General features: G+C 38.7%; 1 non-coding gene across 1 annotated transcript; it reads right to left on the bottom strand.

Moving 5' to 3' along the window:
- Positions 1-289: 289 nt before the first annotated feature.
- On the bottom strand, positions 290-362 carry Trnav-cac (transfer RNA valine (anticodon CAC)). Its single transcript has one exon. It is a non-coding gene; the product is annotated as a tRNA-Val (tRNA).
- Positions 363-8,868: the final 8,506 nt, after the last annotated feature.

Here is an 8,868-nt window from a genome sequence, read left to right as displayed (position 1 = left end):
AAAGGACAGGGTAGCTGGTTATCAAAGAAAAGAAAATGGGTAGATAGCACTTCCCGTCATCCAGTTGCTAACAGCATGGAGTAGGGGGGTGGATCCCACTTTCCAACACAAGCAATCACCCCTGTGGCTCTCTTCCTGCCTTTTGGTCAAATAGGAGAAGGAAACCTAAAATCTATAAAGGGATAGGACACCCCCACTCCCTCAGGCACCAGCTCTGGATACCCCCTCCTCTCCAGAGGACTGACTCCCTGCCCCCTTCTTTCTCTGTCCTGTCCTTCCCCCCCGCCCTTGGAAGTACTGGGGATTGAACCCAGGGCCTTGTGCTTGTGAGGTAAGCACTCTACCAACTGAGCTATATCCCCAGCCCTGTCCTGTCCTTTAAATAAAACTTATTTTCCTGCCTCCGTGTTTCTTGGGTGTTAAAGGGGAATGAGGCCATGATCCTGATTTTCAAGACCAATTTCAGTTGTAGGTTATTTTTGTCTATACTTTCAGTAGATGACAGTAACTTTCTGTTTGTTCCTTTTTTCCACCAATAAACTGCAGTTAATGTGAGAGGATCAGTAAAAGGACATAATTTAATTTTCAACCTTCCAAAATATATGTCCTGCATTTTTTTTAATGTCCTGCATTTTCTCAGAGTGTTGAAAGCTTTTCTGTTTTTTTTTTCAAGACCCTACTTAAGTCATAGTTCAAAGACAAAAAAGGAACATGTTGGAGGTCCTATGTTAACTCATTTGCAAAATTCATTCAGTGTCTATCCATCAATGTTCAGCATATTAAGGGAATAGGTGAAGGTATATGATGAAACATGCTGCCTTAAATATACAGGAGATTTTAATAGCATGGGGAAATAAATGATGATTGTGACATGTTAAATGAAAATAAAGTGGTGCAAACTTTTGTACTTGGGAAATCTCAATTATGTTTGAAAAAAAGCATAGAAAGGAAATGTATTATAACATTAGGATTTATTGTAGGCGACAGCATTATGGTTGATTTTAAAAAAATTCTTTTTTTTTTTTTTTTGCGGTACTGGGGATCGAACTCAGGGCCTTGTGCTTGCAAAGCAAGCACTCTACCAACTGAGCTATCTCCCCAGCTCAAAAAAACTTTTTTTAGGGGGCTGGGAGTATAGCTCAGTTGGTAGAGTGTTTGCCTTGCATGCACAAGGCCCTGAGTTCAAACCCTGGCACCAAAAAAACAAAACCAAAAAAAAAAATTTTTTTTTTTAATGTTTTCATGTAACCCAAATAGTTCATATTGAGCACATCACACTGAAATTAGGAAGCAGTGTTAGATCATTTGTTTCTTTTAAAGAATTCTTTTAATGGAGGTGGGAAGGAATACCAAAAAAAAAAGTTTTTAATAAGTCGATGAGATGCAATTCTCAGTTCAGAGATCAATATGATTAGTAAAAAAAAAATTAATTCACTAGTGCAATACAATTTGCAGCCTCCAGTGCAAGTGGATTGATTTTGACATAATTCTCATCGATTATTGCAGTTAAAAAGAGATTAACTACCTATTAGCTTATTACTGACATTTTACTGCTTTTGAAGAATTCTTGCAGACAGGTAATCTCAATGGTGGTTAGTTTTTTAAAGATAAAAGTAAAATGCAATGCAGAAAGAAAGGCATTATCTCCAGCACCAAATTCAGACAGGCAAGCAGGATAGCATAATAAACCAAACACTAGCCTGGAAGAGAACCTGGGCTATAACCATAGGTCTGCTACCAGTGAATGCCTGACTTTGTGGATAGTTTTCAGTGCTGTGAGACCTTATTATTAAAAACCATCTGAGGGGCTGGGGAGATAGTTCAGCTGGTAGAGTGCTTGCCTTGCAAGCACAACGCCCTGAGTTTGATCCCCAGTACCGCAAAAAAAAAAAAAAAAAAAAAAAAAAACCATCTGAGCAACAGAATCTTTTTTTGCATTAGTTACAGTTTGTGGAACACCTAATATGTAAAAAACAACAGGTAAAATTGCCTTTTTGTCTGCATTTTCTATAATTTGACATTTTATTTACTTTGTGAAAACAATGGCATTTTGATGAACACAAAAATTTGGATATAGGGAAAATACTTATCAACCTCTGTGTCTGATTTTGTTTTGTATTAGGCGGTTGGTTTTTTTGTGGGTAGGTTCTTTTTGGTTGTATAATATTGACATCAGGTGCTCATGGTAATGACCTTTTAAATGGTTTAACTGCTGTAGGTAGGAATTGTACCTGGTTTTGACCTTTTAGATGATTTAACTGCTGTTCTCAGAATACTCTTTGTTTCAGTCAGCTTTTTCACTGCCGTTGATACTGCTGGTTACCTTAATGAGTTCTGCTTCCTCAAATGTTGAAGTATAACACCAGAGAAGCACCCAGGCAAGCTAGAGTAAAAAGCAAGAAGTTTTATCTAAAGAATAGTACAACAGACTTTTCCCAGGAGGATGAAGGGGACCCAAAGGTGGAATTCATTTGATGAGGAAGCCCTGTCCCTTTTATATATCTAAAGTATCCTTGGTTCTCCTTCATTCTTCTCCCTTATCTTGTTTATTTCCCCCCCTCTGCAAACAAGACGGAGAGAAGCCAGTGGGGTGGCCAAAAGGTGCAAAGCTGGTGAGCTGAAGGGCCAAGTTGGAAAGATCCAGGCAGGAGGGAAGTGGCAGCCCAGGGAACATTAATTAGCAGCTCCCTCTCTCCTCAGGAGTTGCTTCATTAAAGCCTTTTGGGGAGGGGCAGTATAGGCAGGCAATCTTGGTAATCAAAGGGCTCAGGGGACATTAACATTTCAATTTCCCAGGGGTGGTCTCCAACTTCTGGGACCCAAATCAGCTTCCATTTTCTTGATCTAAGGGATCACCTATCTACACCAACTGCCTGTCTTTAATTCTGGCTTCACAATGACTGAAAGCCCTGACCAGAACAGTTATGGAGGAGGAAAGTTTATTTGGGGGCTCATGGCTTCAAAGGTCTCAGTCTAGATAGCCAGCTCCAATCCTCAGGGTTTAAGGTAAGGAGAACTGTTGGCATCAGATCTGGTATTTTAATGCCATAAGATTCTGCCTCTCTCCCCCCTACACCATTTTACAACCCAGATCTCTGCAAACATCCTAGCCAGCCATTGGTCCACTCGTCAGCCTGAGAACATTCTCGGCATTCATTGGTCCAGATTGTTAGCCTGTGAACCTCCTTGCCAGCCATTGGTCCATTGTTATTAGCCCCCGAAAAATTCTACTACTTAGGAATAGCTCCCCTACATTTCTTTCCCTCTCTCCCCTCTCCCCTCTCCCTCTCTCTCTCTCTCTCCCTCTCTCTCTCTCTCTCTCTCTCTCTCTCTCTCTCTCTCTCTCTCTCTCTCTCTCTCCCCCTCCCTCCCTCTCTCCTTTTTCTCTCATTTTTTCTCTCTCACCCTGTGGGCAGACACTTTGTCTGTAATATAATATAAAGCTGCTCCCCCGCCCTTTATGCTGCAGTCATTTCCCTGCCTCCCAACTACTTGTCAGTCTGAACATCCTAGCTAGCTGTTGGTTCATCAGTCAGCTTGCAAGTATCCTTCTCTGTTATTGGTCCTGTTAACCCACGGAATTTGACTGCTTAAGGATAGCTCCCCGCCATTTTCTCATTCTCTCCTCACATTCTCTCTCTCTCTCCTCCTTGGTTTCATGCTGTCTCCTCCATTTCACTCTCTTGCGCGCGTGCCCTTTCTCTTTTCCTCTCATTTTCTCTCTTACCCTGCAGGGAGACGCTCTGTATGCTTAATAAACTCCCTTATGTGAATTCTCATGTCCGGAGTGGTTTCTGGGTTCTTACATTGACTATCCGCTTAATAAAATCTCTTGTGTGAGTTCCCACGTCCAGAGTGGTTTCTGGGTGCTTTCAAGAACATGGCAGAAGCATGTGGTGAGGAGAAGCTAAGCTGTGCTCACTAAATGTATACCCCACAGCTGTTCCCAATAACCTGCCTCTTCCAGCCACACCCTCCCCACCTTCAATTACCACTCAATTAATCCCATCTGGGGATTAAATCACTGATCATGTTAAGGCTCTCGTAACCCAATCATTTCACCTCTGAATGTTCTTGCATTGTTTTGTAACCAAAATCTCAGTCCTTGTCCCCATGCAATTCAATAATGAGGACATGGTTTTGAGAAAAAGGAAAAAAAAAGTTTTATTGCTTTGCTAGCAGAGGAAAAGCACAGGGGACTCTTGTCCCAGAGACTGTGATTCTGCCCATCAGGAGGGTCAGGGGGATTTTAAAGGAGCTTTTCAAAGACTACATTCCAGGTGTGCCCTGACAGGGGGTCCCAGGGTGCCTGATGGTGTGTTAACATTCACTTGTTAATTTGGCAGATAACTCCTTCCTGTGTAGCATAGATAACTCAGGGTAATCTTGTTCCCCTGCCCCCTGGTTAGGTAGGGGGAAAGGAAGAAGAAAATAAAACATGTCCCTTTTACAAATAAGCCTCAGAGCTATATTCAAAAAGTGAAGTGGACCACTGTTACAGTTTCATACATGAGCTTTTGGGGGACACCTCGCATCCAAACCATAATTCTCTTCAACTAACCTAATCTTGTTTGTTAAAAGTAGTGCTTGAGCCAGGCATGATAGTGCATGCCTGTAATCCCAGCAACTCAGGAGGTTGAGTCAGGATAATCTCAAATTCAAGATCAAAGCCAGTCTCAGCCATGAAGCAAGACCTTGTCTAAATAAAGGGTGTGGAGAGGGGTTGGGGATGTAGCTCAGTAGTAGTGCACCCTGGGTTTGATCCCCAGTACTAGGAAAAAAAAGTATAGTTCTTGAATTGATAATGTTATCTAATTTTTTATTGCTTTTTTTTTTTTTTTTTTACAAATACCAAAGTTAGATTTTAAAATGCATACCTAAAATTTAAAGTGAATGTGTCAGATTAAATGGGTGAAGTGGGGCTGGGGAGATAGCTCAGTTGGTAGAGTGATTGCCTTACAAGCACAAGGCCCCGGGTTCAATCCCCAGCACTGAAAAAAAAAAAAAAAGTTAAAAGGGTGAAGGGGAACAATAGTATAGCAGGATTCAAAAGGCCTCAAAAACTAGAATAAGTAAGTAAAAGCAAAAGTAGGCATTGGGGAGTCATTGAAGTCATGGGGGGCTGAGTAGAAAGTTTTAAGGCTAGCCTCTCAGTGGAAATTTATGTGGCAACTTTTTAAAGTGGATTAAAAAGAGAAGATGGAGATAATGCCATATAAGGACTGTTCTGAGAGTCCTAGTGAAAGAGAAGATGGAGACCTGAAATGTCATGGGCAGCAAGAGCAGCAAAAATAATGACTACAAGATCATTATGGGAGTACAATAACAGAACTTGGCATCCAGTGGAATTTTAGTAAGGTGACCATGTAACTTATTCAAGAGGACATATTTTAGAGTCAAAGAGGGCACTATTAAAAGTTACCCCAGCGTATCAAAAACGTCAAATTGTGTCCCATAAATGTAGTCAGCCCCCCATACCTGCAGGTTCTATATCCATGGATTCAACCAAGAATCAAAAATATTCAGAAAAAATTATACTAAACATATACAAACTTTTGTTCATGGCATACAGAATATTTATATGGCATTTTCATTATATGAGGAATTATATGAATCTAAAGAAGACTTCAAGTATTTGGGAGGGTGGACATAAGTTTTATGCAAATACCATACTACAGCCACAGGAGGTCCTGACAGATACTAAGGGATGACTACATTTAATGGTAATTTGTCAATTAAAACTTGTCATTGAAATTTTTAATATAAAATCCAGTTTTTACAAAGGGGTAAGAAAAAATAATTGTTCTGGGCCAGTTAGGAATTGTGGGAATTAGATATAAGGAGCAAGAGAGAAAGGAAGCACAAAGTGATGACAGGATTAAAATAATAGCATGAAAAAGAGTAGGTTTACAAGTCAGGATGATGTGAAATAATTTATGTTTTTAATTGTGAAGTGCTCAATCTCATCCAAAAATGGCACTTGGCAAAACACCATTTTCAGATAGGCAACATGTTTTTGCAGTGATGATGGTGGAAGGGAGTTGTCAGCTCAAAGGGCAGGTGGTAATTCTGTTATCAATGAACTTTGTATCAAACCTTGACCAGCATTTGTGAAGAATAAAGTTTTCTTACTAACAAACAGTCATTGTATTAAACCATTATAATAAGCCATTTAGTGTCATTAATTTATGTCAAAATTAATCAAATTATATCCTCAACCAAAGCAATCTTAAACAACAAGAATAAAGTAGGAGGTATTATACTACCTGACTTCAAAACATGTACCACAAAGCTAAAGTAGTCAGAACAGCTTGGCGCAGGCTTTAAAGCAGGCACATAAGCAGAACAGAATAGAGAACCTGGATGTAACCCGTGCATCCACAGCCAACTGATCTTCAGCAAATGTGCTGAGAGCACGCACTGGGAAAAGGACAGTCTTCATAAATGGTGCTGGGAAAACTGAATATCTACATTCGGAAGATGGAGCTAAACCCCTGTCTTTCACTAGTTACCTGAAACTGTGAAACCAGTAGAAGAAAACATTGTGGAAGAAATTTCAGGGCATTGGAATGGGCAAGGATTTTTGGATAAGACCCCAAGGTACAAGCAACAAAAGGAGAAAAAGATTTATAGGATTAGGTCAATCTCCAACAGTTTTTGCACAGCAAAGGAAACACTCAACAGAGTACAGAGATAACCTACCTACAGAATGGGAGAAAATATTTGCAATGTACTTAACAGACAAGGGACTGATATCCAGAATATATAAAGAACTCCAAACACTCAAGAGCAAAAAATGTTTAAAAAGAGGCAATAGGCATAGATATTTCTCAAAAGAAGACATAGAAATGGCCAAAACATGAAAAACCATAATGAGTTATGACCTCCAGTTAAAATGGCTATTATTAAAAAAAAAAAAAAAAAGATAAGTGCTGGTGAGGATGAGAAGAAAAGGAAAGCTTTGCACACTGTTGGTGGGAATGTACTTTAGTACCATCATTATGGAAAACAGGGTTCAGGATGTTTGTTCAAAAAATTAAAGATAAAACTCACATGACCCAGCAATTGCACTAATGTGTGTGTGTGTGTGTGTGTGTGTGTATGTGTGTGTGTGTGTATAAAAGACATGAAATCAGTATGTCCAAGAGACATCTGCACTCCCATGTATATTGTAGCACTGTTAACAATAGCCAAGAAATATTCTTACTAACTAATGTATGAATAAAGAAAATGTTGAACATATACACAATGGAATAGTGTTCCACCATCAAAAGGATAAATCCCGGAATTTGTGACAACATGAATGGAACTGGAGGTCATTATGTTAAGTGAAATAAGTCAGGCATAGAAAGACAAACCCTGTATGATCTCACTCCCATGTGGAATCTAAAAGAGTGGTGGTTATGGGAGGCTGGGGAGAGGGGGAGTGGAGAAAGTCGGTCAGTGGGTACTAAGCTATGTTTAGATAGGAGAGAGAAGTTCTGGTGTTCTGTTGCACAGAAGGTGACTATAGATAATGTATATTTCAAAAAAACTAGGAGTATATTTTGAATGTATTCACAAAGAAATGGTAAATGTTTGAAATGATACATAGGCTTATCCTGATTTAAATATTACACAATATATACATGTATCAAAATATCACATAGCATCCCATAAATAGGTACAATTTTATGTTATCAATTAAAACTTCCTATTTGCAGTGCCAGGAATTGAACCCAGGGCCTAGACAAGAGCTCAATCACTGAACTACAAACCTAGCCTGTGAAAAAACAAAATGAACTCATGGTCATGTGAATGAATTTAGTGAAAATTAAGTATTGCTAATACAAGAAAAACCACACAAGTCCTTTTCAATTCACCAAATTGGCAGAGTAATAACCAATATTTCTGCCTACTTTCTGCTCAGTTGTACAAATGTTAAAATGATACTATGAGGTTAATCTGATGAAGAAATTAAACTGGTTCTGTAATCTAATCATAGTTGTGACTCAGTTCACAATTATGAGACTAAGGTTTTACCTTAGGAGTTTCTATTTGTTACTCAGTAGTTTTATATTTAAAGTAATAACACAAGGCAAGTCTAGTGGCAAATGGAGAATGGTTAGCAATAAAACCTAAGTTCTTTAGAAATGGCAGGCTATTGGTTGTGTCAGATTGGCCTCAGTGAAGTAACTACCAGGAATTTCCTAAACTGTACTCATCCTTCCGGAAGAAATTTTAGCTGCCTTCATGCTGTATAGAGTGCGGCTAGTGTAAATTTGATGAAAGTCAGACCAGAGAACTAGAAAATGCTATTTTACTTTACCGATTTTTTTTTTTTTTTAAGAAAACTAACTGTAAATGAGATGCAGTACCAAGAAAAATCATAAGCCTGGAAATTAAGTCAATGGTAAACCTAGTACAGCAATTTAATTAGTATAATACAAAAAAGGAACATGAATATTATGCCCACAATACTCTGAGAGCAAGAAACTTAACACCTCTGGTCTATTCTTCTAAAAGTAACAATATATCTGATATGTTTGCTGATTGTCTTTTAAGAATTCTTTAAAAAAAAACCTGAATACTGTTATTAAATTGCTACATAATTAAATGTTTCCTAAACATGTACTCTTTCTAAGTCCCATATCTTGATTCAATCTATTCTCTTTACCAGGGCCTTTACCTCCTCTCACATAGCAACCCCATTATCAATTTTTAAATTTTTTTTTTATTTTTACAGACTGCATCTTGATTCATTGTACACACATGGGATACAACTTTCCATTTCTATGGTTGTACACAATGTAGATTCACACCATTCATGTAATCATACACATACATAGGATAATACTGTCTCTCTCAGTCTACTATCTTTCCTTCCCC

The sequence above is a fragment of the Sciurus carolinensis genome, chromosome 3 (assembly GCF_902686445.1).
Source record: "Sciurus carolinensis chromosome 3, mSciCar1.2, whole genome shotgun sequence".
NCBI lineage: Eukaryota > Metazoa > Chordata > Mammalia > Rodentia > Sciuridae > Sciurus > Sciurus carolinensis.
This window is presented reverse-complemented; position numbering and strand designations above follow the sequence as displayed.